The sequence below is a fragment of the Coregonus clupeaformis genome, chromosome 5, assembly GCF_020615455.1.
Source record: "Coregonus clupeaformis isolate EN_2021a chromosome 5, ASM2061545v1, whole genome shotgun sequence".
NCBI classification, from domain to species: Eukaryota; Metazoa; Chordata; class Actinopteri; order Salmoniformes; family Salmonidae; genus Coregonus; species Coregonus clupeaformis.
The window spans coordinates 42,628,467-42,655,887 of NC_059196.1; the positions used below are offsets into that span (position 1 = coordinate 42,628,467).

A 27,421-nucleotide genomic window follows, 5' to 3' on the forward strand; every position below is an offset into this window, starting at 1 on the left:
TCCAGTTCAGCTCCGGTCAGCGGCTCCACTCCAGGCCCAGACGTCAGCCCCTCTCCAGGTTCGGGGTCTCCCACACCAGGGTCCAGACAGGGCTTGGTGCATCGTGGGAGGAAGGAGAGGGGAAGCATCGCCATCGGGTGGGCATCGTCCAGACCAGGGGCGCAATGGGGAGGCAAAGAGGGAGAGGTCGTCACGCCCGGAGTCGGATCCGCCTCCGAGGCGGAATGCCCACCCGGACCCTCCCCTTATGAGTCAGGTTGGTGCGGCCGGAGTACGCACCTTTGGGGGGGGGGGGGGTACTGTCACGCCCTGACCTGGAGAGACTGTTATTCTCTAGGTAGTTTGGTCAGGGTGTGAAAGTCTAGGTTTTGTATTTCTATGTTTGGCCGGGTGTGGTTCCCAATCAGAGGCAGCTGTCGCTCGTTGTCTCTGATTGGGGATCATACTTAGGCAGCCAGTTTTCCTGCCTGTGTTGTGGGATCTTGTTTGTGTTTCGGTGAGTTTGGCTTGTTTGTGTATAGCCTTCCGACGGCACGTTTTGTCAGTGTGTATCCAGTTTAATAAACATGTTCGCATACCACGCTGCACCTTGGTCTGACCCGTCTCAACGTTCGTGACAATTGGCCATATACCCCCACCCCTCCCCCCTCGGGCCTTACACGGTATATTTGCACGGTAGAATTCAATGGCTATAGTTCATTTTTACAAGTTTTGTTTGAGCTGCTTTTGACAGCAAAAGTCTAATTGAAAACAGTATTGGGTTTTCTTGAATTTGATTTTCATAATAGCAAGCTAGGACTGAGGGTTTGGTTCGCTAAACTAGCAAGTCTGTTTGTTTGGTTACCACAGCAACTACTGTAGTTATCCAGTAAACTTGCTAGCTACTTCAGTGGATGTTGAACACATTTCTAGTGGCAAATGTAGCCATGTATAAAAGGGATTTATGCTTCTGTGGACAATAATCCAACTCAGTGGAAGGTCAGTTCCACTCCGCTAGCCTGTTGTGGAACACACCTTCCACAGTCTTTCATTATTTCCATATGTTGCATAGCCCCTCTGTCACATATATGTAGGGAGTCAGGAAGCAGGTGCAGAAGGAGCGTTTGATGCAAGGGAAAAAAGAACGTACTGAACATGAAAACAAACCAATACTGCCTGATGACTGAGGGCTAAATAAAGGGAAGGTGGTGAAGTAGTCCAGGTGTGGGTAATAATGGTTGCCAGGGCCGGTGGTTAGTAGACCGGCGACATCGAGCGCTGGAGAGAGGGAGTAGGCATGACACCCTCGTTGATTATCCCTTTACATACACTATACAATATTATTTTGAATAACAACATTACAGGTGCCTATCAATAACACACAAAGGCCTCCCTGGGATGTTTATGAGGGGGATATCAGTGTGCAACATTAGGCTAGGGAACTTTTAGCTTTAAAAAAATAAATAAAAAAGTTAACCCAAAATGAAAATTCCCACTCTCTCTAAAGCTGCCTTTCAAGTCTCCCTGATCTCTCGAAGTGTGTTCTCAAAAAACTAGAGAGTGCCGATGGACGGTTTCGTAGCTTGGTGACAGAAAAGGCCCTTTCTGCCTCCACCAAGGTCGCCTGTATGGTGGGGAGCGCCTTAAACAGCTGTTGCAGGTGTCCCGATCTTTGTTTGTTGCATCAAACAATGCCAGCTCCTTGCATAGCCAATGCCAGCTCCTTGCATAGCCAATGCCAGCTCCTTGCATAGCCAATGCCAGCTCCTTGCATAGCCAATGCCAGCTCCTTGCATAGCCAATGCCAGCTCCTTGCATAGCCAATGCCAGCTCCTTGCATAGCCAATGCCAGCTCCTTGCATAGCCAATGCCAGCTCCTTGCATAGCCAATGCCAGCTCCTTGCATAGCCAATGCCAGCTCCTTGCATAGCCAATGCCAGCTCCTTGCATAGCCAATGCCAGCTCCTTGCATAGCCAATGCCAGCTCCTTGCATAGCCAATGCCAGCTCCTTGCATAGCCAATGCCAGCTCCTTGCATAGCCGCAGGAGGTGGAGGTGCTGCAGCATCCCCTGAAAAATACAAAAATACAATACAAAGAATAATCATATATTTAAAAAAATAATGGAGAACATTTTGTATAATCTCACAAAAGTAGTGCACTGGGACTTTACAATTCCTGTATTAGTGGACCCATATAGCCATCTGTATTAGTGGACCCATATAGCCATCTGTATTAGCTGACCCATATAGCCATCTGTATTAGTGGACCCATATAGCCATCTGTATTAGCTGACCCATATAGCCATCTGTATTAGTGGACCCATATAGCCATCTGTATTAGCTGACCCATATAGCCATCTGTATTAGTGGACCCATATAGCCATCTGTATTAGCTGACCCATATAGCCATCTGTATTAGCTGACCCATATAGCCATCTGTATTAGCTGACCCATATAGCCATCTGTATTAGTGGACCCATATAGCCATCTGTATTAGCTGACCCATATAGCCATCTGTATTAGCTGACCCATATAGCCATCTGTATTAGTGGACCCATATAGCCATCTGTATTAGCTGACCCATATAGCCATCTGTATTAGTGGACCCATATAGCCATCTGTATTAGCTGACCCATTTAGCCATCTGTATTAGCTGACCCATATAGCCATCTGTATTAGCTGACCCATATAGCCATCTGTATTAGTGGACCCATATAGCCATCTGTATTAGCTGACCCATATAGCCATCTGTATTAGTGGACCCATTTAGCCATCTGTATTAGCTGACCCATATAGCCATCTGTATTAGTGGACCCATATAGCCATCTGTATTAGCTGACCCATATAGCCATCTGTATTAGTGGACCCATATAGCCATCTGTATTAGCTGACCCATATAGCCATCTGTATTAGTGGACCCATATAGCCATCTGTATTAGCTGACCCATATAGCCATCTGTATTAGCTGACCCATTTAGCCATCTGTATTAGCTGACCCATATAGCCATCTGTATTAGTGGACCCATATAGCCATCTGTATTAGCTGACCCATATAGCCATCTGTATTAGTGGACCCATATAGCCATCTGTATTAGTGGACCCATTTAGCCATCTGTATTAGCTGACCCATATAGCCATCTGTATTAGTGGACCCATACAGCCATCTGTATTAGCTGACCCATATAGCCATCTGTATTAGTGGACCCATATAGCCATCTGTATTAGCTGACCCATATAGCCATCTGTATTAGCTGACCCATATAGCCATCTGTATTAGTGGACCCATATAGCCATCTGTATTAGCTGACCCATATAGCCATCTGTATTAGCTGACCCATATAGCCATCTGTATTAGTGGACCCATACAGCCATCTGTATTAGCTGACCCATATAGCCATCTGTATTAGTGGACCCATATAGCCATCTGTATTAGCTGACCCATATAGCCATCTGTATTAGCTGACCCATATAGCCATCTGTATTAGTGGACCCATATAGCCATCTGTATTAGCTGACCCATATAGCCATCTGTATTAGTGGACCCATATAGCCATCTGTATTAGCTGACCCATATAGCCATCTGTATTAGTGGACCCATATAGCCATCTGTATTAGTGGACCCATATAGCCATCTGTATTAGTGGACCCATATAGCCATCTGTATTAGCTGACCCATATAGCCATCTGTATTAGTGGACCCATATAGCCATCTGTATTAGCTGACCCATATAGCCATCTGTATTAGTGGACCCATATAGCCATCTGTATTAGCTGACCCATATAGCCATCTGTATTAGCTGACCCATATAGCCATCTGTATTAGCTGACCATATAGCCATCTGTATTAGCTGACCCATATAGCCATCTGTATTAGTGGACCCATATAGCCATCTGTATTAGCTGACCCATATAGCCATCTGTATTAGTGGACCCATATAGCCATCTGTATTAGCTGACCCATACAGCCATCTGTATTAGTGGACCCATATAGCCATCTGTATTAGTGGACCCATATAGCCATCTGTATTAGCTGACCCATATAGCCATCTGTATTAGCTGACCCATATAGCCATCTGTATTAGTAGACCCATATAGCCATCTGTATTAGCTGACCCATATAGCCATCTGTATAAAGTTCTGACCCAAACCCCCAGTGAAGGATGGAGAACAGCAGACCGAGACAGAGACAGAGACACAGAGACACACAGAGAGAGAGAGAGAGAGACACAAAGAGAGAGAGAGACACAGAGAGAGAGAGATACACAGAGAGAGAGAGAGAGAGAGAGAGAGAGAGAGACAGAGAGAGAGACACACACAGAGAGAGAGAGATACACAGAGAGAGAGAGAGAGAGAGAGACACACAGAGAGAGAGAGAGAGACACAGAGAGAGAGAGAGAGAGAGAGAGAGACAGAGAGACAGAAAGAGGGAGGGACAGAGAGACAGAGAGAGAGAGAGACAAGAGAGAGAGAGAGAGAGAGAGAGAGAGAGAGAGAGAGAGAGACAGAAAGAGGGAGGGACAGAGAGACAGAGAGAGAGAGAAAGAGAGAGAGAGACAGAGAGAGAGAGAGAGAGAGAGAGAGACAGAGAGACAGAGAGAGAGAGAGACAGAGAGAGAGAGAGAGACAGAGAGACAGAGAGAGAGAGAGACAGAGAGAGAGACAGAAAGAGAGAGAGGGAGGGAGGGACAGAGAGACAGAGAGAGGGACAGAGAGACAGAGAGAGGGAGAGAGAGAGGGAGAGAGAGAGACAGAGAGAGGGAGGGACAGAGAGAGGGAGAGACAGAGAGAGGGAGGGACAGAGAGACAGAGAGACAGAGAGACAGAGAGAGGGAGGGACAGAGAGACAGAGAGAGACATAGAGAGGGAGGGACAGAGAGACAGAGAGAGACAGAGAGACAGACAGAGAGAGACAGAGAGAGGGAGAGACAGAGAGACAGAGAGAGGGACAGAGAGACACATACTGTCTCAAGTACATTTTCTATTTTTAATACCCTCAAACACCAGGTTAGACATACCTACTTTTAAAACAGGCCATGGCATCGTCACTGTCAATCGTGAATGATAATTCTTCACGTTTTACCGGTGAAATGTCCAAAATGCGTCTCTATGCCAATCTCAATCAGTTTCATGGGAATATGCATTTAGATCTTCTTGAATTACTGTTTTGTGAGCAAATAAGATCAGATGGTGTTAACAAATTAATTAGCTGACCTCCTGAGTGGCGCAGTGGTCTAAGGCACTGCATCGCAGTGCTGACTGTGCCACTAGAGATCCTGGTTCGAATCCAGGCTCTGTCGCAGCCGGCCGCGACCGGGAGACTCATGGGCGGCGCACAATTGGCCCAGCGTCGTCCAGGGTAGGGGAGGGAATGGCCGGCAGGGATGTAGCTCAGTTGATAGAGCATGGCGTTTGCAACGCCAGGGTTGTGGGTTCGATTCCCACGGGGTGCCAGTATAAAAAAAATATATATATGTATTCACTAACTGTAAGTCGCTCTGGATAAGAGCGTCTGCTAAATGACTAAAATGTAAATGTAAAATGTTAAAAAGCCTTCCTGTATTTTGTTTCAATCAAAGCACATTCTGCCTAGTGGCACACGTTGTTGGGTTTTGGCCACATTGGATATTTTTGGGGACTATTCAGATAACCATCCTAAAATGTCATTTAAAAAATGTGGTGGTGTGACATAAGTTGTGAATTAATCATTATGTGATCTTCTAAGACATCGATTCAGCTTTGATCTTACTAAATGGGCACCATTGTGAGGAGTGGTGGAGCAACGCTCCAGTGCCCTCTGTCAGCCCTACACACCTGCAGTCCGCTGCGCCTAATGAGCTAATTGAAGCACACCTATCACAGGATGCTGGTGGTACCCTAATAGGGGAGGACGGGCTCATGGTAATGGCTGGAGCGGAATTAGTGGAAAGGTATCAAATACATCAAACACATGGTTTCCATGGTTTCCATGTTTTTGATGCCATTCCATTCGCTCCCGTTCCAGCCATTATTATGAGCCCGTCCTCCCCTCAGCAGCCTCCGCTGACACCTATAGCTTACTCTTTTTCCCTCGCGAAAAATTTGGTGATGCAGAAACGAGAGACCACATGTGTGGCTGTTTTATTAAAATTTGTCCAAGGAAACATTTCTGGTTGGTCACAGGGAATGTAAAACGGGATTGTGTTGACTGGTGAGCATGGAGAGCGACACAAGTTCGAAGAAATTACCTTAAATATCTTTAAGTCTATTTACTTACTTTTGTAGCTGTTCATCAGAAGCACGCTTTTTGTAAGTAGTTATGCCTAACGGTCTTCTCCAAGTTTAGCTGGAATTTAGCGCGAAAGGATTTGTTAAATATGATTGGTTGATGATCGGTTCATGCCATTGGCCTACGTCTGGTCTTGCGCTGAACAGAATATCAGATCTCAGGTGTTTAACATCACCATGGCTACCACATCCTTACGCTATATATATTTTCAACGTGAATGCACGCGACAAATCTACTATTTTCTTCTTTTTTTTTATTAGTGGTGTTTGAATTTGTTGATAAAATGCGGGACATGATTATTTTGGTTGCGGGATGCGAGACAAAGGGACAAAATGCTGCACAATCCGGCCTTAAACCTGTCTTATATTAGCTGTCTTGCTGGGAGGGTTGGAAATATTTGAGGTGTGTCCTTAAAAAAACGAAGCGTGCCAATGTGGCAGTTTTAAGCAGCACTACTGGTGCTAATTAATCAATTAATTAATTGCTAATTAAGACTCACCAAAAGCTGGTCTTAGCAGTAACGTGGTCCTCTGTAGCTCAGCTGGTAGAGCACGGCGCTTGTAACGCCATGGTAGTGGGTTCGATCCCCGGGACCACCCATACACAAAAATGTATGCACGCATGACTGTCTGCTAAATGGCATATTATTATTATTATTATATAGCCATCTGTATTAGTGGACCCATATAGCCATCTGTATTAGCTGACCCATATAGCCATCTGTATTAGTGGACCCATATAGCCATCTGTATTAGTGGACCCATATAGCCATCTGTATTAGCTGACCCATTTAGCCATCTGTATTAGCGGACCCATATAGCCATCTGTATTAGTGGACCCATATAGCCATCTGCATTAGTGGACCCATATAGCCATCTGTATTAGCGGACCCATATAGCCATCTGTATTAGCTGACCCATATAGCCATCTGTATTAGCTGACCCATATAGCCATCTGTATTAGTGGACCCATATAGCCATCTGTATTAGTGGACCCATATAGCCATCTGTATTAGTGGACCCATATAGCCATCTGTATTAGTGGACCCATATAGCCATCTGTATTAGTAGACCCATATAGCCATCTGTATTAGCTGACCCATATAGCCATCTGTATTAGTGGACCCATATAGCCATCTGTATTAGCTGACCCATATAGCCATCTGTATTAGTGGACCCATATAGCCATCTGCATTAGTGGACCCATATAGCCATCTGTATTAGCTGACCCATATAGCCATCTGTATTAGCTGACCCATATAGCCATCTGTATTAGCTGACCCATATAGCCATCTGTATTAGCTGACCCATATAGCCATCTGTAATAGTGGACCCATATAGCCATCTGTATTAGCTGACCCATATAGCCATCTGTATTAGCTGACCCATATAGCCATCTGTATTAGCGGACCCATATAGCCATCTGTATTAGCGGACCCATATAGCCATCTGTATTAGCGGACCCATATAGCCATCTGTATTAGCTGACCCATATAGCCATCTGTATTAGCGGACCCATATAGCCATCTGTATTAGCTGACCCATATAGCCATCTGTATTAGTGGACCCATATAGCCATCTGTATTAGCGGACCCATATAGCCATCTGTATTAGCTGACCCATATAGCCATCTGTATTAGCTGACCCATATAGCCATCTGTATTAGCTGACCCATATAGCCATCTGTATTAGCTGACCCATATAGCCATCTGTATTAGCTGACCCATTTAGCCATCTGTATTTGTGGACCCATATAGCCATCTGTATTAGCTGACCCATATAGCCATCTATATTAGTGGACCCATATAGCCATCTGTATTAGTGGACCCATATAGCCATCTGTATTAGTGGACCCATATAGCCATCTGTATTAGTGGACCCATATAGCCATCTGTATTAGTGGACCCATATAGCCATCTGTATTAGTGGACCCATATAGCCATCTGCATTAGTGGACCCATATAGCCATCTGTATTAGTGGACCCATATAGCCATCTGTATTAGCTGACCCATATAGCCATCTGTATTAGCTGACCCATATAGCCATCTGTATTAGCTGACCCATATAGCCATCTGTATTAGCTGACCCATATAGCCATCTGTATTAGCTGACCCATATAGCCATCTGTATTAGTGGACCCATATAGCCATCTGTATTAGTGGACCCATATAGCCATCTGTATTAGTGGACCATATAGCCATCTGTATTAGCTGACCCATATAGCCATCTGTATTAGCTGACCCATATAGCCATCTGTATTAGTGGACCCATATAGCCATCTGTATTAGTGGACCCATATAGCCATCTGTATTAGTGGACCCATATAGCCATCTGTATTAGTGGACCCATATAGCCATCTGCATTAGTGGACCCATATAGCCATCTGTATTAGCTGACCCATATAGCCATCTGTATTAGCGGACCCATTCGCTGTCTGTAGCGTGGGCCCCCCATAAAATCGTGTCGGGAGGGGGGTTCAGTTGTCGGAGGGCAGGCCGAAGATGATGAGAGGGCCGATCTTCTTGTGCACAAGGGGAGGCCACAAACTAGGATCCTCTCAGTCATCTTCAGCCTGCTCTCCGACTCCGCATCTTCCTCCTTGGCCTCGAACAGCAGGTCTTCGACAAGGCCATTTGCTGTCCTCAGCAGCATTTGCTGCGATGGCATACTGAAGACGTCATTGGGTAGATTGCTCAGAACAGATGGATTCAGGAGGTACCTGTAATGCCATTATTCAAATGAAAAAATATTAAAATCCCAAAATCACTTTCATAAAGGAACTCGCATAGTCTGATAATTTACCAAAGATATAATCATAGGCAATTATTGTAGACTAAACTATGAGTGTTTTATAAGAGGGAATAAAACAGCTTTATTACGCTATATGCATAGGAATATATAATTTATAATAAAATATAAATGAGATACAGTGAGGGAAAAAAGTATTTGATCCCCTGCTGATTTTGTACGTTTGCCCACTGACAAAGACATGATCAGTCTATAATTTTAATGGTAGGTTTATTTGAACAGTGAGAGACAGAATAACAACAAAAAAATCCAGAAAAACGCATGTCAAAAATGTTATAAATTGATTTGCATTTTAATGAGGGAAATAAGTATTTGACCCCTCTGCAAAACATGACTTAGTACTTGGTGGCAAAACCCTTGTTGGCAGTCACAGAGGTCAGACGTTTCTTGTAGTTGGCCACCAGGTTTGCACATATCTCAGACTTCTCCAAGTCATTAAGGTTTCGAGGCTGACGTTTGGCAACTCAGCTCCCTCCACAGATTTTCTATGGGATTAAGGTCTGGAGACTGGCTAGGCCACTCCAGGACCTTAATGTGCTTCTTCTTGAGCCAATCCTTTGTTGCCTTGGCCGTGTGTTTTGGGTCATTGTCATGCTGGAATACCCATCCACGACACATTTTCAATGCCCTGGCTGAGGGAAGGAGGTTCTCACCCAAGATTTGACGGTACATGGCCCCGTCCATCGTCCCTTTGATGCGGTGAAGTTGTACTGTCACCTTAGCAGAAAAACACCCCTAAAGCATAATGTTTCCACCTCCATGTTTGACGGTGGGGATGGTGTTCTTGGGGTCATAGGCAGCATTCCTCCTCCTCCAAACACGGCGAGTTGAGTTGATGCCAAAGAGCTCGATTTTGGTCTCATCTGACCACAACACTTTCACCCAGTTCTCCTCTGAATCATTCAGATGTTCATTGGCAAACTTCAGACGGCCCTGTATATGTGCTTTCTTGAGCAGGGGGACCTTGCGGGCACTGCAGGATTTCAGTCCTTCACGGCGTAGTGTGTTACCAATTGTTTTCTTGGTGACTATGGTCCCAGCTGCCTTGAGATCATTGACAAGATCCTCCCGTGTAATTCTGACATCCTTGGAGAGCTCTTTGGTCTTGGCCATGGTGGAGAGTTTGGAATCGGATTGATTGATTGCTTCTGTGGACAGGTGTCTTTTATACAGGTAACAAACTGAGATTAGGAGCACTCCCTTTATGAGTGTGCTCCTAATCTCAGCTCGTTACCTGTATAAAAGACACCTGGGAGCCAGAAATCTTTCTGATTCAGAGGGGGTCAAATACTTATTTCCCTCATTAAAATGCAAAACAATTTATATTATTTTTGAAATCCGTTTTTCTGGATTTTGTTGTTGTTATTCTGTCTCTAACTGTTCAAATAAACCTACCATTAAAATTATAGACTGATCATTTCTTTGTCAGTGGGCAAACGTACAAAATCAGCAGGGGATCAAATACTTTTTTCCCTCACTGTACAATTGCAAGCCTATACCTGAAGAGGAAGACCAGGTTATTTTGCCTCCGCTGGCTGAATCTGGTCTCGATGGCATACCTCATCTCCTGGCAGATTGGTGCTTCATGCTTCTTCAGCTCATCCAGCATGAACCGAAAGATTCCATCTGCCATGGTGAGAGTGGTGTCCTGCTGGAAGAGTTACTCCACGCCCATTTTGAACAGGTTTGAGAGGTGAGATCAGCTGCCCAAGAAGTCCTGGATTGACATCAATTAGAGCCTTGGACACTGATCTGTGCAACAGCACATATCGTTCCACCATATCTGCGAGACTGTTCCAGCGGGTGCGACGATCCAACATCAGGGTCCGTTCATTTTCCATCTCCTCTTGCCTGAAGCTTATCATTGCTGACTGTGGCCCTGTGAAAGTGATGTGCAATCTTTCGGGCCCCTTCTCCACTGTGTTGTCCAGCTCCTCGCTCACATGGGACAGGGATCCGATTCCCTCTTCTTCTTCGTCAGTCCCATCATCATCATCACTGGTAAGTGGCTGCAGCTCAGTGTGGCTGTACAGAACATCCGTCACAGCCAGTGTAACGACAAAGGACAGTGCTGTTCTCTTTCACGGTTTAATGTTTATTCTGCAGACACACACACACACAACACAATGTGTAAACTTCGGGAGTGTAAGCGGTGTGAAATGGCTAGCTAGTTAGCGGTGCGCACTAGTAGCGTTTCAATCGGTGACGTCATTCGCTCTGAGACCTTGAAGTAGTATTTTCCCTTGCTCTGCAAGAGCTGCAGCTTTTGAGGAGCGACGGGTAACGGTGCTTCGAGGGTGACTGTTGTCGATGTGTGCAGAGGGTCCCTGGTTCGAGGAGAGGGACGGAAGCAACACTGTTACAGGAGCAACTGCAAATCCATCATGAAATCTCCACCAAAGTTTAACAACTCTTTGGCTTTTTAATAATAGTTGTAGAAAAGCTAAATGCATATTTACAATATGCATTTTATCCATCATTACTATAGCTCAGTTGGTAGAGCATGGCGCTTGCAACGCCAGGGTTGTGGGTTCGTTTCCCACGGGGGGCCAGTATGAAAATGTATGCACTCACTAACTGTAAGTCGCTCTGGATAAGAGCGTCTGCTAAATGACTAAAATGTAAACGTAAATAACAACATGACTACAGAGGAGCGCTCAACTTAATAATGACTCCATCTAATGGCCATAACACAGCACCGCAGCGCATGGGCTACACGTGTACAGTAACATAACATTGTTCCATAACAGTTTGGGATAAAAATACATGACACTATCTAGTCTTTACCGTACAGCAACGTGCTAACTTTGTAAATGTCCATAAAATTGTAAATACAGGACACAAACATGTCAACATCGATTGTGATTATAAAACAATATCGTTGTCAGGCTAACATACATTAGATATCATTTTAAAAGTGAAAACACTGGGTGCAGCACGGATCACGATACATACCTCCATCAAAGTTTTTTTTTTTTTTACTATTTGGCTGGATCCTGCGTGATCATGCACACATATAGGCACAGAGATGCAGTTGCACACATAATACAGCAGGTGGCTCCACAACTATACTATTCATACATCACATTATCCGTCACAGCCAGGTTCTTGAGAGTAACACAGTTGGTGTTCTGGCAAGACAAGTATGCTCTACTTGACCATCACTGACGCTCCATCGGTGGAGTCGACCATGTTGTACCTACTCAGTTGACCATCCACTAACTGTTTAACCCTTTCAGCTGGCATGCTACCGTGAATCCTTGCCATGCCTAGGTTCCAGTACTCTTGGAACGAGTGGAGATTGATGCTCATGTATCTTTTATTCTGAGAGGAGGTATACTAGTGCCCCTCTTCACCATAGCCTGCAGGTGGTCATCTGGCTTGTCCTTCTCTCCATCGGCATACACTCTCACCTTTCGGGATATCTCAGAGGGATTTTTTGTGGGGGGGGTATAGCCATCTCGTTTAAGTGCTGCCCTTAGGTAGTTGCATCGTGCCATACCATTGAAGGAAAACACATTACAGCCCTTCCTTGGAGTATTCATTCCATCGTTTTGGTAGGCTCCAGATAACAACCCAGGGTTTTTCATACGGTAAGGGCATTCATACTGCAATGTGGCCTCTGCAGAAGTAAGGGCATTCATACTGCAATGTGGCCTCTGCAGAAGTAAGGGCATTCATACTGCAATGTGGCCTCTGCAGAAGTCAGGGCATTCATACTTCCTGGGCGTTGCAAGAGCATTTGTGAAGGAAGTTGTCAAGGAAGCGAGTTTTGTGTTTATACAGGATGTACCGTTTATACAGGCCGAACCGTTTATACAGGCCATACCGTTTATACAGGCCGAACCGTTTATACAGGCCGAACCGTTTATACAGGCCGTACCGTTTATACAGGCCGTACCGTTTATACAGGCCGAACCGTTTATACAGGCCGAACCGTTTATACAGGCCGTACCGTTTATACAGGCCGTACCGTTTATACAGGCCGTACCGTTTATACAGGCCGAACCGTTTATACAGGCCGTACCGTTTATACAGGCCGAACCGTTTATACAGGCCGTACCGTTTATACAGGCCGAACCGTTTATACAGGCCGTACCGTTTATACAGGCCGTACCGTTTATACAGGCCGAACCGTTTATACAGGCCGTACCGTTTATACAGGCCGTACCGTTTATACAGGCCGTACCGCCCAACAGGGTTGGCTTAGATTGTTGACAACATGTAAAGTATATTTTGTGTCCAATGTTAACATACATTGGCACAATGAGCACTTGTTGTATCTCAAATACATCGTTACAGTTGTTGGCAAGCTAGCCAATCTTAGCATAGACGTGACACCAGTCAAAACAATATAAAACTGGCTTAAACTAGCCACCTATGATTCCCCACATGGCAATTTTTTGTAATTGTTGATAGCTATTCGCCACCCAGAATCACAATCACAACAGCTGATTTCTGCCCCATGGAAGTGCCCACATCGTTTGTGTGACGTTGTCGGTTTACCCATCTATACATATCAGAGGAGGCTGGTGGGAGGAATGAGGATGAGCTCATTGTAATGACTGGAATGGAATTAATGGAAGGGTATCAATCATATGGAAACCACGTTTGACTCAGTTTCATTTATACCATTCCAGCCATTACAATGAGCCGTTCCTCCTATAGCTCCTCCAACCAGCCTCCTCTGATACATATGGAGCTGTACAGATTTTGTATTTTTGACACCACACGCCACATAGCAAGTTCTGCAGGCTCTAGTTTAATCTGGTCTTGATTATTGTCCAGTCATATGGTCAAGTTCTGCAAAGAAAGACCACCCCCCCAAAAGAAAACATTTATAAATAAAGACCTAGTTAAGCTGCAGCTGGCCCAGAACAGAGCGGCACGTCTTAAGCTTCATTGTAATCAGAGGGCTGATATTCAGTGGCGACCCGTCATTCAGGGCAGGTGGGGCTGTTTTAGGCCTGTTTAGCAAAAATAAATAAAAATAATACAAAAAATAATAATAAACGTGTTGCCTGTTTTTGCATGTTATTTTGGCATTAATACGTGTCACATATCCGTTTGCAAACAATGTAAAAAACAACAACAACAACAACATTGAGTTAATAAAGCTGCATACAAACATGGTCTCTTTTTTGCTTTTTTATTTTAAAAACTTTTTTAAATTTAACCTTTATTTAATTAGGCAAGTCAGTTAAGAACAAATTCTTATTTACAACCACGGCCTACCAAAAGGCCTCCAGCGGGGACGGGGGCTGGGATTAAAAATAAAAATAAAAATATAGGACAAAACACACATCACGACAAGAGACACCACAACACTACCAAAATGCAGGTGTTTCAGCCTAGCTCAGTGTTTTCTGTGGTGGTGGGGCAGCCAGCGGAACATACGGAGCGTAGGGATTGGTAATGTTCTCTAGTTGCGCCATGATTGGCTCAGTGATCTGTCACTCATGGGGACACTACGTCACCGCAACATTCAAGCACCTTGGGTGCTGCCATAGAGTTAGATTGGAAGTGCCCATCCAAGAAGGCTCAAGGTCATTGGCCACAGATAAAATTATGTCAAATCACGTTATATCTACAGTAGCTTTGATTGGGCTGATCATGTCATCATCATACTTTCAAAATCTTAGCTAGCAAGCTAGCAGTCATCATCATGAATCAAGTCGACAATCTACTGGCAAATCCTTTTTAATCCTTGTCATATGAAGATAAATAATGAAGAGAAATTATAGATGAAACGTATCGGTGCTCATCGGCCATTGGACATAAACATTACACAACAAGTTGGAAATCACAAATTCAACAATGAGTGGTTTGGAAGGAATCAGTGGCTAACTGCAAGCATTGCAAAGCGATCACTAGCCTGCTATTCAGTGGAGTGGATGTGTGGTCCAAGTCTGGATTTAAGGGTCTCTTTCCCAAGCTTATAAGGATAAACCAGCATGACCTCTGCTGCTTTCAAAACAACTGGAAACTCGGAACTGGGAACTCTGAAAAAAATGAGCTCCGACTGGGAAAATACGAAGGACCGCTGTGCCACCTTCCTGTTCAAGTGAGCACAGCACAACAAGGTGAGTCCAAACATGTATTTTATGCTGCTGAATAAACGATGTAATATGCCAGGGAGATATGTACTGTATGCTGTAGCTAAGAAAGTAATAGTAAGTGTATGTTGTGTAGTAAGCTGTTAGTAGCCCATGTGCCTCACCCTAATAATATGGCCCCTTTCCCCCTTATAAGTTAGCCTACTGTACTGACTTTGTGGTGCACATGTAGCCTATAGCCTGTTTTAGAGAAATGTCATCATCGGATATTGTAAGAGCTTTCATTGTCTGCTTATATGCCCCCTTTATTTATCCTACGGTTCTGACTTGGTGTACAGGGAGAACACTGTAAGAACGGCCCATGTTCTGAATTCTGTCGCTGTACATTTCAACAGTGCTGAACAAATAGTTATATTGACTACGTCCGTCCTAGCTCGCTCATTAATGTCTTAATCGAAATTACGGAGTGGTAAGGTGTAGGGACTGCTGTTCGGACAGCTTTATGTAGGCCCTAACAGTTTGTGGGAACAGTTTGTCACCGTTATAGTCCAATTAATATATTGTTTAGAGTTGTGTTGTGTTGTGTTGTGTTGTGTTGTTGTGTTGTGTTGTGTTGTGTTGTGTAGTGTAGTGTTGTGTTGTGTTGTGTAGTGTAGTGTTATGTTGTGTTGTGTAGTGGCTTTGCTGGCATGCATCTACAATTTTCTGGGCGAGTTTGCCCCACCAAGATTTACATGCTAAAATCGCCACTGCTAATATTAATACTATGCATGCCAGTCTCTATTGGCTAAGAGTTGAGGAAAGACTGACTGCATTACTTCTTGTTTTTATAAGAAACATTAATGTGTTGGAAATTCCAAATTGTTTGCATAATCAACTTACACACAGCACTGACACACACACTTACCCCACCAGACATGCCACCAGGGGTCTTTTCACAGTCCCCAGGTCCAGAACAAATTCAAGGAAATGTACAGTATTATACAGAGCCATGAGTGCATGGAACTCCCTTCCATCTTATATAGTGCAAGTGAACAGCAAATCTGGTTTCAAAAAACAAATAAAGAAACACCTCACGGCACAACGCCTCTCCTCCATGTGACCTACTTGTTGTGTGTATGTACCAGTGGAGGCTCCTCAGAGGAGGAAGGGGAGGACCATCCTCCTCAGTGAATTTCATAAAAATTAAAATGGTAAAACATTTAAAAAGTTATCCTTTTCAGATAAAACTATACTAAATATAATCACGTCACCAAATCATTGATTGAAACACACTATTTTGCAAAGAAGGTCTACAGTAGCCTCAACAGCACTCTGTAGGGTAGCACCAGGGTGTAGCCGGAGGACAACTAGCTTCCGTCCTTCGCTGGGTACATTGACTTCAATACAAAACCTAGGAGGCTCATGGTTCTCGTCCACTTCCATAGACTTACACAGTAATTATGACGACTTCCGGAGGACGTCCTCCAGCCTATCAGAGCTCTTGCAGCATGTTGTCCATCCAATCAAAGGATTAGAGAATTAATCTAGTACTGAAAGCATAAGCTACAGCTAGCTAATACTGCAGTGTATAAAATGTGGTGAGTGGTTGACTCAAAGAGAGAGAAAGACAACAGTTGAACAGTTTTGAACAAAATAATTTCTTCCAAAATGAATGAGTAGCAAGAAAGAAATGGAGAGAAAGTGTCCTTTTTTTTCACTTTCACTTACTTAGCTAGCAACTGCAGCTAGCTAGTTTAGCCTACTGAAACACCCTACTCAAACAGAGGGATACTATGTTAGCTAGCTGGCTATGACGTTCCAACACAACACTGGAACTCTTCCAAGTCAAGGTAAGCTTTTGGTATAACTCATTTATTGCCACCGGGGTCCGCCAGTGTAACTGCTTAGTGACTGTACACTGTAACGTTACTGCATGATTGTAGCGGGTTTACTAATGCGTTAGTTCTATTAGCTATTCTGACTATGATGTTACTTTTGCTAATATGGGGACAACGATGTGTAGCGGTTTGGCTTGGAATGTTATTTTTTTCGCCTGGTCACATACAGCTGATGTGTTATGCATTGAAGTCCACAAGCGAAGGGAAAAGGTGAAAGGAGGAGAGCAAATAGATGCGAGGAATTATACAACGTGGCTGCTATGAAAGTGAACTGTGTTTACGTGTGATCAGGGGTGTATTCATTCCGCCGATTCTGTTGAAAAACGTTTCTTAAACGGAAGCAAACGGAACAAAAACGGGGATAAACAATACCTGAATTTGTCCAATAGAAACTCTCATTTGCAACTGTTGGACTAATGATTACACCCTATATTAGCTAGATGCAGGCGAGAGTGTGCAAGGCGGTATTGAATGTCACTGTCTGTACATGTGTCACTGTCTGTCACCTCTAATGTGTCTCTCGACCTGTGCACCTACGCTGTAAACTTTAATTCGTAGGTTGTAGCAACCTCATGATGGGTATAGGGAAAATGTTAGTATCACGCAGTAGCCTAAACCTATCGATGTTACATTGAACTAGGTGAACGGAATATGAATGACAGTCATCCAATATGCTGTAATAGAAATAAGGTCATGCTCATGAAGAAAATAATAATCCTCCCTCATCTTAAAAGGCACTTGACCGCCACTGGTCAACAAAAACATATGTACTGACATGTATGTGTAACTAATATACACACATACACACACACACACACACACACACACTACATGTTAATGCTTTTAAAATGTATGTAAATTGTAAAGTAATTTGTCTGTAATGTCTTTTTTGTTATGTGTCGGACTCCAGTAAGACTAGCTGTCACCATTGGCTAATAAATCTAAATCTAAATCCCTCCACAGCCGATTTATTCTTGATCCGGAAATGCGGACCGTACTGAGGGCGTGATGCCTCTAGAGACTTGCAGAGGCCAAATCAAACTCTGTACCACATCGCTGTGCGGCTCCCAAATTTTGTAACAATTAACTATGGAATAACACATATGGAATCATGTAGTAATCAAAGAAGTGTTGAACAAATAAAAATATATTTGAGATTTTAGATTCTTCAAATAGCCACCGTTTGCCTTGATGACAGCTTTGCACACTCTTGGCATTCTCTCAACCAGCTTCACCTGGAATGCTTTTCCAACAATCTTGAAGGAGTTCCCACATATGCTGAGCACTTGTTGCCTGCTTTTCCTTCACTCTGCGGTCAGACTCATCCCAAACCATCTCATTTGGGTTGAGGTCGGGGGATTGTGGAGGCCAGGTCATTTGATGCAGCACTCCATCACTCTCCTTCTTGGTCAAATAGCCCTTACACAGCCTGGAGGTGTGTTGGGTCATTGTCTTATTGGAAAACAAATGATAGTCCCACTAAGCCCAAACCAGGTGGGATGGCGTATCACTGCAGAATGCTGTGGTAGCCATGCTGGTTAAGTGTGCCTTGAATTCTCAATAAATCACAGACAGTGTCACGAGCAAAGCTCCCCCACACCATAACACCTCCTCCTCCATGCTTTACGGTGGGAAATACACATGCAGAGATCATCCGTTCACACACACCACGTCTCACGAAGACACGGCGGTTGGAACCAAAAATCTCAAATTTGGACTCCAGACCAAAGGACACATTTCCACCGGTCTAATGTCCATTGCTCGTGTTTCTTGGCCCAAGCAAGTCTCTTCTTCTTATTGGTGTCCTTTAGTAGTGGTTTCTTTGCAGCAATTGGACCACGAAGGCCTGATTCACGTAGTGTCCTCTGAACAGTTGATGTTGAGATGTGTCTGTTACTTGAACTCTGTGAAGCATTTATTTGGCCTGCAATTTCTGTGTCTGGTAACTCTAATGAACTTATCCTCTGCAGCAGAGGTAACTCTGGGTCTTCCACTCCTGTGGCGGTCCTCATGAGAGCCAGTTTCATCATAGCGCTTGATGGTTTTTGCGACTGCACTTGAATAAACTTTTCAAAGTTCTTGAAATGTTCCGTATTGACTGACCTTCATGTCTTAAAGTAATGATAGACTGTTGTTTCTCTTTGCTTATATGAGCTGTTCTTGCCATAATATGGACTTGGTCTTTTACCAAATAGGGCTATCTTCTGTATACCACCCTACCTTGTCACAACACAGCTGATTGGCTGAAATGCATTAAAAAGGAAAGAAATTCCACAAATTAACTTTTAAGAAGGCACACCTGTTAATTGAAATGCATTCCAGGTGACTACCTCATGAAGCTGGTTGAGAGAATGCCAAGAGTGTGCAAAGCTGTCATCAAGGCAAAGGGTGGCTATTTGAAGAATCTCAATTATAAAATGTATTTGGATTTGTTTAACACTTTTTTGGTTACTACATGATTCCATACGTGTTATTTCATAGTTCTGATGTCTTCACTATTATTCTACAATGTAGAACATAGTACAAATTAAGAAAACCCTGGAATGAGTAGGTGCGCCAAACCTTTGACTGGTACTGTGTGTGTCCATTTATTTTACAATGCGCACACAACGCGGGCGGTGTGGTCAGCATGTTATTGCTCCCTTTAGCTCCGCATTGACATTGGTTGAAGGTAAGCGGGGGCGGCATATCCTGTATAAACACAAACTCATTTCCTTGACAACAGCTCTGCTCCCGGAAGGGCAAGAAATATGATGCCGCGTTCAAAACAACTGGGAACTCGGAAAGAAACGAGCTCCGACTGGGACAAATCGATTTGAACGGTTATCCAACTCGGAATTCCAACTCGGGAACTTGGGCCTCTTTCTAGAGCTTCAACTTTCCGACCTGAAGATCACTGACCTCATGATTTGACCTCGTTTTGAACGCGGCATGAATGCACTGACTTTTGCAGAGGCCGCATCGCTGTAAATGCTGTATGGCCAATAAAGATGCCAGATGTACCATAATTCGGCTTTTTACCAAATGTGGTAGGTGCACAGCCATGCGGTATGGAGCTTGATTTGGCCTCTGCAAGCCTCTGGAGGATACACCATTGCGTCACACCCTCCATATGGAGCCTCCATCCACATTTCCAGATCAAGCCTAAATCGGCTTTATTAAGCTTCTCAACCCAACGCAAAGAACAATTCTCAACCACAACAGCTATTATAAATCATATATATAGTAGATTTAGCCTATATATAATTTTTTAATTAATGTGTCGCGAATGGAAATAAGTAAGGAAAATATCTGGATGTAGGCTACAGAGTAAGGTCTATGATGCGCATGCGTACAAAGATTTGTGTACATTGTTGTGCGAGAGACGATGGCGTCCGTCCAAGACTGGAGCAGGGTTGACGATTAGAAAAGTGTCAAGAATAGCTGGTCATTTTTGCATTTTGTGAGCGACAAAATCTCGAAATACTTAATTTAAACCCGTCTTATCTGCGAAACATGTCACATACCCAAAGTCTTCTTGCGGTCTGAACCTGACTACTTAACGTTAGTTAACTAAGCTAGCTAACGTTAGGTTGAGTAGCTAGCTATCCAGCTATCACGCTAACTACAACAGTATCAGGTGCTACTTGCCTGTGCTAACGAATTATCTTCGACGATTATAGCTATCTACAGTAACTAGCTAACTATAGCTTCATCATCAAAAATCACATTGCTGTCGCCGAGCAAGGAACAACTGTGGTGAGTAGCATTTGGTGACATACATTTGGTTCTAATTAGCAACTAGCGTAGCTATCTAACTAGCATTGATAGGTAACTTAGGTACCTGTCTTGACTTGTGTAATGCTAGGTAGCTAATCGATTGCTAAACAAAGCTAAGTTATCCAAACGTAGTTATCGTCAGTGTGAATATTACTCTCTAAATGTTGTTTTTGTTGATATTCGCTACTGGCGAGCTACTAGCTACATGTGTTGTAGGTAGGTCATTTAAAGCTAACTTTAGCTAGTTAGCTAACTATTAAACGGCCTACTGCAACACCTGTAGCTGGCTTTTACCAAAGACGCTAACTGCTTTACCTCCTAGTGTAGGCGATAGGATCTGACCGGGGAGTTTTGTTAAGAGCCCTGACGCTAGGCTAAACATTAACACGCATCGCTTGCGGTACGTTTTTGGGAACATAAGGAACGTAATTTTAAAATAAAAAGTTTATTTACTACACACTTTTTATAGGGTTAGGCTTCCAACACGGCCATGTTTACGGATCAGTGGACTACCTGTACCTAATTGGCTCTCTAAACACCTATGTGTAAATGGGCCATGGACGCCACAAACTTGTTGTCGCTGAAAAATACTGTAGGCTTGCAACTGTCTTAACTAGGTGTGTAAAGGTTCTCCAAACCCATGGTTCGGTAATATTGCGGTTTAGCGCCACGGTTCGATTTCGGTGCAGAAATGTTCCTTGCTTAGTCTTTTTACAATTGTGCGCCGCCCCATGGGTCTCCCGGTTGCGGCCGGCTGCGACAGAGACTGGACTCGAACCAGGATCTGTAGTGGCACAGCGATGTCAAACTCCTCAGCCTGAAGTGGTCTCATTTGCGGCACCGTCTGGTAAGACACTTCAAGTGGGTGGTCACGTGTCCTAGCAAGGCAGATGTTCAGAGTTTGCGCCAGGTATGGACCGACTCGGGAGGAAGTGGTACTCGCTAAGCAAGCAGCGTGACGTCCTTTACACTTGCGTGACTACTGTGAGTAGCCTGGTTGGTGATTTAAACAGTTGGAATCATGCGCTATCTTACTGCAGTAGTTTTTTGTTATCAACTAACCACCTGACGTGCTGAAGTTGATAGCAGTCATTAGATACTTCTGAGGATCATCATTCAGAACCCTAGCTAGTAGAGCTGGGCGACAAAAATCCGTATCGCGATAAATTGCCTGAATTGATTCAATAACGATAAATAGTTTTATAACATTAATTTGCATCATAAAAAATAAAAATAAACATATCCTTTTAAACTACTGCCACTAGTTTGGTTGTAGACATATTGTTCGATTTAACAATCACCCATATTAGCAAACTTATTTCATTTCAAACTTTACATTTCTCTAGTATAGGCTACAGCTAAATGCCTGTGATCAGTGGTCGCTGTTGATCATTTTAGGTTTATTGTCCCAGCTCTATTGTCTGTCTTATCTGCTGATGGTTTACTAACCCAACTAACCCAAGCCTGATGGTTTACTAACCCAACTAACCCAAGCCTGATGGTTTACTAACCCAACTAACCCAAGCCTGATGGTTTACTAACCCAACTAACCCAAGCCTGATGGTTTACTAACCCAACTAACCCAAGCCTGATGGTTTACTAACCCAACTAACCCAAGCCTGATGGTTTACTAACCCAACTAACCCAAGCCTGATGGTTTACTAACCCAACTAACCCAAGCCTGATGGTTTACTAACCCAACTAACCCAAGCCTGATGGTTTACTAACCCAACTAACCCAAGCCTGATGGTTTACTAACCCAACTAACCCAAGCTCCACCAAGTTCAGTTTTATATGACTGCTGTGAAGGACATTGAAATGATACGTTCACTCAATGAGTGAAGTGAACAGCCATGGGGCTGTATGTATTAAAGGGTCTCCGAGTAGGAGTTCTGATCTAGGATCAGTTATTACCATCTATAAGATAGAACTGATCGTAGATCTCTGAGACGCTAGCTTTAGCCCCAGATATTAGCATTTCTCCAGTCCAGGTGTCCTATATAAGAGTGGATGGTCATCACAGCTGCCGAGAGTAGGCTACTGGTTGTGTTGGGACATACTCAGGAAGGCAGTTGGGCTGTTTATAACCTCCTGAAACTGAAAAACACAACTGTCACAACTATTTGGGCTTGTTTCAGTACTGTGTTGAGGCTGAAATGTAAGAAACATTTTCAAGCGAGTCTCCTCTCTGAGCTCAGTTTGTCAGATTTTGTTCTCATGCACGATTTATTGAATTACATTTTGAAAGTCATTTGCATTTGTGGCAGACATCTGGAAGAAATGAAACTGTTCACCTGTCATGTCATAGTTCCTAAGAATTGTAGCTAAGGGTGTTGTCTCGGTGACCTCATGACTGAGTAATGACCTACCATTGTTTCCGCAGAGCACTTGGCTCATGTCTACACTCCAAATAACACCCTATTCCCTATGTAGTGCACTGCTTTTAACCAGGGCCCATAGGGAATAGGATGCCATTTGGGATGCATCCATTTGCTCTACCCTTACTTTTGACTCGACTCATCTTCTCCATCTATAGAAGGTGTTTGCCACCCCCCTGCCATAATGGGTCCCCCCCAATGTTCAAAAACAAACTACGCCCCTTCTCTCTCTTTGTCTCTCTCTCATCTTTCTTTCTTGCTAAATGATGGAAGTATTTTTTTGTTAAATGATGACTTTGTTTCTCACCCTGACTCTCACTGAGACCAATTCTGTAGTAGTAAAAAGTGGTCTGTTTATTTCCCTGTACTGCTGGCCATCTTCTCTTGCCGTTGGGCCACTGCAGTCAGATGTCGAGAGGAGGCAGTGACTGTGAATAGTGTAATTGCCTATAACCCTGCCTGCCTATGGTTAGCGCCAGCGGCGCTGGCTGCGTTATAGCGCTGCGTGGGTGTAGGGTAGATTGGGGGGAGCTGGGCTGGCAGGTCAGCGTGAGAGGACCCTTAAGTGTTTGTGCTCTAGCAAAGGAGAGAGAGGCTAGTGTTCACGTGGTCACTTAACATAATTGTGTGTGTGACTCACTTGGAGAGAGTGGTGTGTATGAGCTGTCCTGTAGGGCCTGATGCAGTGGAAGTCAGTTCTCTCAGTCCCCCAGCTCTAGCGGGGAATAATCGGAAATCAATGTGGCCCACTGTTCCCAGCCGAAAGAGTTGGGAAGAGTTTGTGCATATATTATGACATTTTGTGAAATTTGTATTAGTTTTGGACTTGGGTAAGGTTTTCGGGCACACTTTTTTTTTTTTTTTTTCTCTCGAGGCAAGGCGAAGTCGTCAGCCAAAGTCTTCGCCCCTTCGTCGGTGATTGCAGCTGTAGATGTAAAATTGCGCGACTAAGATCTCCTCAGCAAAAAAACGTCAAAATTAATGGCCTATTTTCTTGAGCTATCTTAGATTAATTCTGACTTTCAAGGAAGTGTGTTCTGGCTATGGTGTCTCAAAATGGACAAACAGTACTATTGCCTCTCATTTTTCAAGCAAATATATTTTTAAGGCAGTATGGGAGAACACTCGTTCTTTTCGAAGCCGAACTGAAGCATGCTGACAGCTTAAGAATCATTATTTGCACAATGAGAGCCCCACACTGTGTGCGTCGTCATCATTAGATTGAGATATAGGGTGTGTGTGTGTGTGTGTGTGGATGTCCACTGAGGGGGCAAAGGATTGTATTGTAAACTGAACTGTCATCAGCTTTAATGTCCCCTTTACTCACTGTTATTGACCTCCTTATGCTAGTACCAACCCCCACATTATTTAAAGGACTTATTTTCCATATAGAAACATTCATGACTACTATGTAGGCTGCTTGCTACGTTGTTGATCGTTTGTAATAGTAGTAATAAATAAATAAATAAATAATAAAATAGTAATGTCTGCTGTAAATTAATGAAGTACTATTATATAGAAACATTCATATAATTATCATAGGCTGCTACGTTGTTGATAGCTTTGTATGGCAGTAGTTGCAGCGGCTGTGATGCTATGCTACCACTCATCAACTGGGCCTAAAGCCAGCAAGGGAATTTTAGGCTAATCTGTTGGAACCTAGATGTGTTTCCTGTAGATCTGCTTGAACCTAGATGTGTTTCCTGTAGATCTGATTGAACCTAGATGTGTTTGCTGTAGATCTGCTTGAACCTAGATGTGTTTCCTGTAGATCTGCTTGAACCTAGATGTGTTTCCTGTAGATCTGATTGAACCTAGATGTGTTTCCTGTAGATCTGATTGAACCTAGATGTGTTTCCTGTAGATCTGATTGAACCTAGATGTGTTTGCTGTAGATCTGCTTGAACCTAGATGTGTTTCCTGTAGATCTGATTGAACCTAGATGTGTTTCCTGTAGATCTGATTGAACCTAGATGTGTTTGCTGTAGATCTGCTTGAACCTAGATGTGTTTGCTGTAGATCTGATTGAACCTAGATGTGTTTCCTGTAGATCTGATTGAACCTAGATGTGTTTCTTGTAGATCTGCTCTGCAGTGCTATGGGCTCTACTTTATTGACCACCACTCTGTGTCAACTGACTTTGTCTGCCCCCCACTCCCAAATGGCACCCTATTCCCTACATAGTGCACTTGGCCCTGGTCAAAAGTAGTGCACTATATAGGGAATATAGTGGCATTTGGTACAGGACCTCTGTTTGAGCTTAACGAGTGAAGCAGATAAGCCAGATCACTGTTTAGGGGCGCATGCGCCAGGTACGTTCAAGGACATGTTCCATTTCTTGATCTCTCCTCCTCTCTGTCTCTCTCTCCGTCTCTCTCTCTCTGTCTCTCTCCTCCTCTCCGTCTCTCTCTCTCTTTCTCTCAATTCAATTCAATTTCAATTTAAGGGCTTTATTGGCATGGGAAACGTGTGTTAACATTGCCAAAGCAAGTGAAGTAGATAGTAAACAAAAGTGAAATAAACAATAAATATTAACAGTAAACATTACACTCAGAAGTTTATGTATATATACAGTGTTGTAACAATGTGCAAATAGTTAAAGTACAAATGGGAAAATAAATAAACATAAATATGGGTTGTATTTACAATGGTGTTTGTTCTTCACTGGTTGCCCTTTTCTTGTGGCAACAGGTCACAAATCTTGCTGCTGTGATGGCACACTGTGGTTTTTCACCCAGTAGATAAGGGAGTTTATCAAAATTGGGTTTGTTTTCGAATTCTTTGTGGATCGCTGTAATCTGAGGGAAATATGTGTCTCTAATATGGTCATACATTTGGCAGGAGGTTAGGAAGTGCAGCTCAGTTTCCACCTCATTTTGTGGGCAGTGTGCACATAGCCTGTCTTCTCTTGAGAGCCAGGTCTACGGCGGCCTTTCTCAATAGCAAGGCTATGCTCACTGAGTCTGTACATAGTCAAAGCTTTCCTTAAGTTTGGGTCAGTCACAGTGGTCAGGTATTCTGCCACTGTGTACTCTCTGTTTAGGGCCAAATAGCATTCTAGTTTGCTCTGTTTTTTTGTTTGTTCTTTCCAATGTGTCAAGTAATTCTCTTTTTGTTTTCTCATGATTTGGTTGGGTCTAATTGTGTTGTTGTTGTTGTCCTGGGGCTGTGTGGGGTCTGTTTGTGTTTGTGAACAGAGGCCCAGGACAAGCTTACTTAGGGGACTCTTCTCCAAGTTCATTTCTCTGTAGGTGATGGCTTTGTTATGGAAGGTTTGGGAATCGCTTCCTTTTAAGTGGTTATAGAATTTAACGGCTCTTTTCTGGATTTTGATAATTAGCGGGTATTGGCCTAATTCTGCTCTGCATGCATTATTTGGTGTTTTACGTTGTACACGGAGGATGTTTTTGCAGAATTCTGCATGCAGAGTCTCAATTTGGTGTTTGTCCCATTTTGTGAATTCTTGGTTGGTGAGCGGACCCCAGACCTCAGAACCATAAAGGGCAATGGGTTCTATAACTGATTCAAGTATTTTTAGCCAGATCCTAATTGGTATGTCAAATTTTATGTTCCTTTTGATGGCATAGAAGGCCCTTCTTGCCTTGTCTCTCAGATCGTTCACAGCTTTGTGGAAGTTACCTGTGGCGCTGATGTTTAGGCCGAGGTATGTATAGTTTTTTGTGTGCTCTAGGGCAACGGTGTCTAGATGGAATTTGTATTTGTGGTCCTGGCAACTGGACCTTTTTTGGAACACCATTATTTTTGTCTTACTGAGATTTACTGTCAGGGCCCAGGTCTGACAGAATCTGTGCAGAAGATCTAGGTGCTGCTGTAGGCCCTCCTTGGTTGGTGACAGAAGTACCAGATCATCAGCAAACAGAAGACATTTGACTTCAGATTCTAGTAGGGTGAGGCCGGGTGCTGCAGACTGTTCTAGTGCCCTCGCCAATTCGTTGATATATATGTTGAAGAGGGTGGGGCTTAAACTGCATCCCTGTCTCACCCCACGGCCCTGTGGAAAGAAATGTGTGTGTTTTTTGCCAATTTTAACCGCACACTTGTTGTTTGTGTACATGGATTTTATAATGTCGTATGTTTTTCCCCCAACCCCACTTTCCATCAATTTGTATAGCAGACCCTCATGCCAAATTGAGTCAAAAGCTTTTTTGAAATCAACAAAGCATGAGAAGACTTTGCCTTTGTTTTGGTTTGTTTGTTTGTCAATTAGGGTGTGCAGGGTGAATACGTGGTCTGTCGCATGCGGTAATTTGGTAAAAAGCCAATTTGACATTTGC

At 43.6% G+C, this 27,421-nt stretch overlaps 1 protein-coding gene across 1 annotated transcript in view; it reads left to right on the forward strand.

Annotated features, from left to right (window-relative positions):
- The first annotated feature begins 20,356 nt into the window (after positions 1 to 20,356).
- The window catches only part of fndc3a (fibronectin type III domain containing 3A), a 206,400-nt gene continuing 199,335 nt past the window's right edge, over positions 20,357 to 27,421 (forward strand). Inside the window, exon 1 of the mRNA XM_045214559.1 lies at positions 20,357 to 20,727. The gene's annotated coding sequence lies outside the window, so the exon portion shown is untranslated. The remainder of the gene's footprint in view (positions 20,728 to 27,421) is intronic.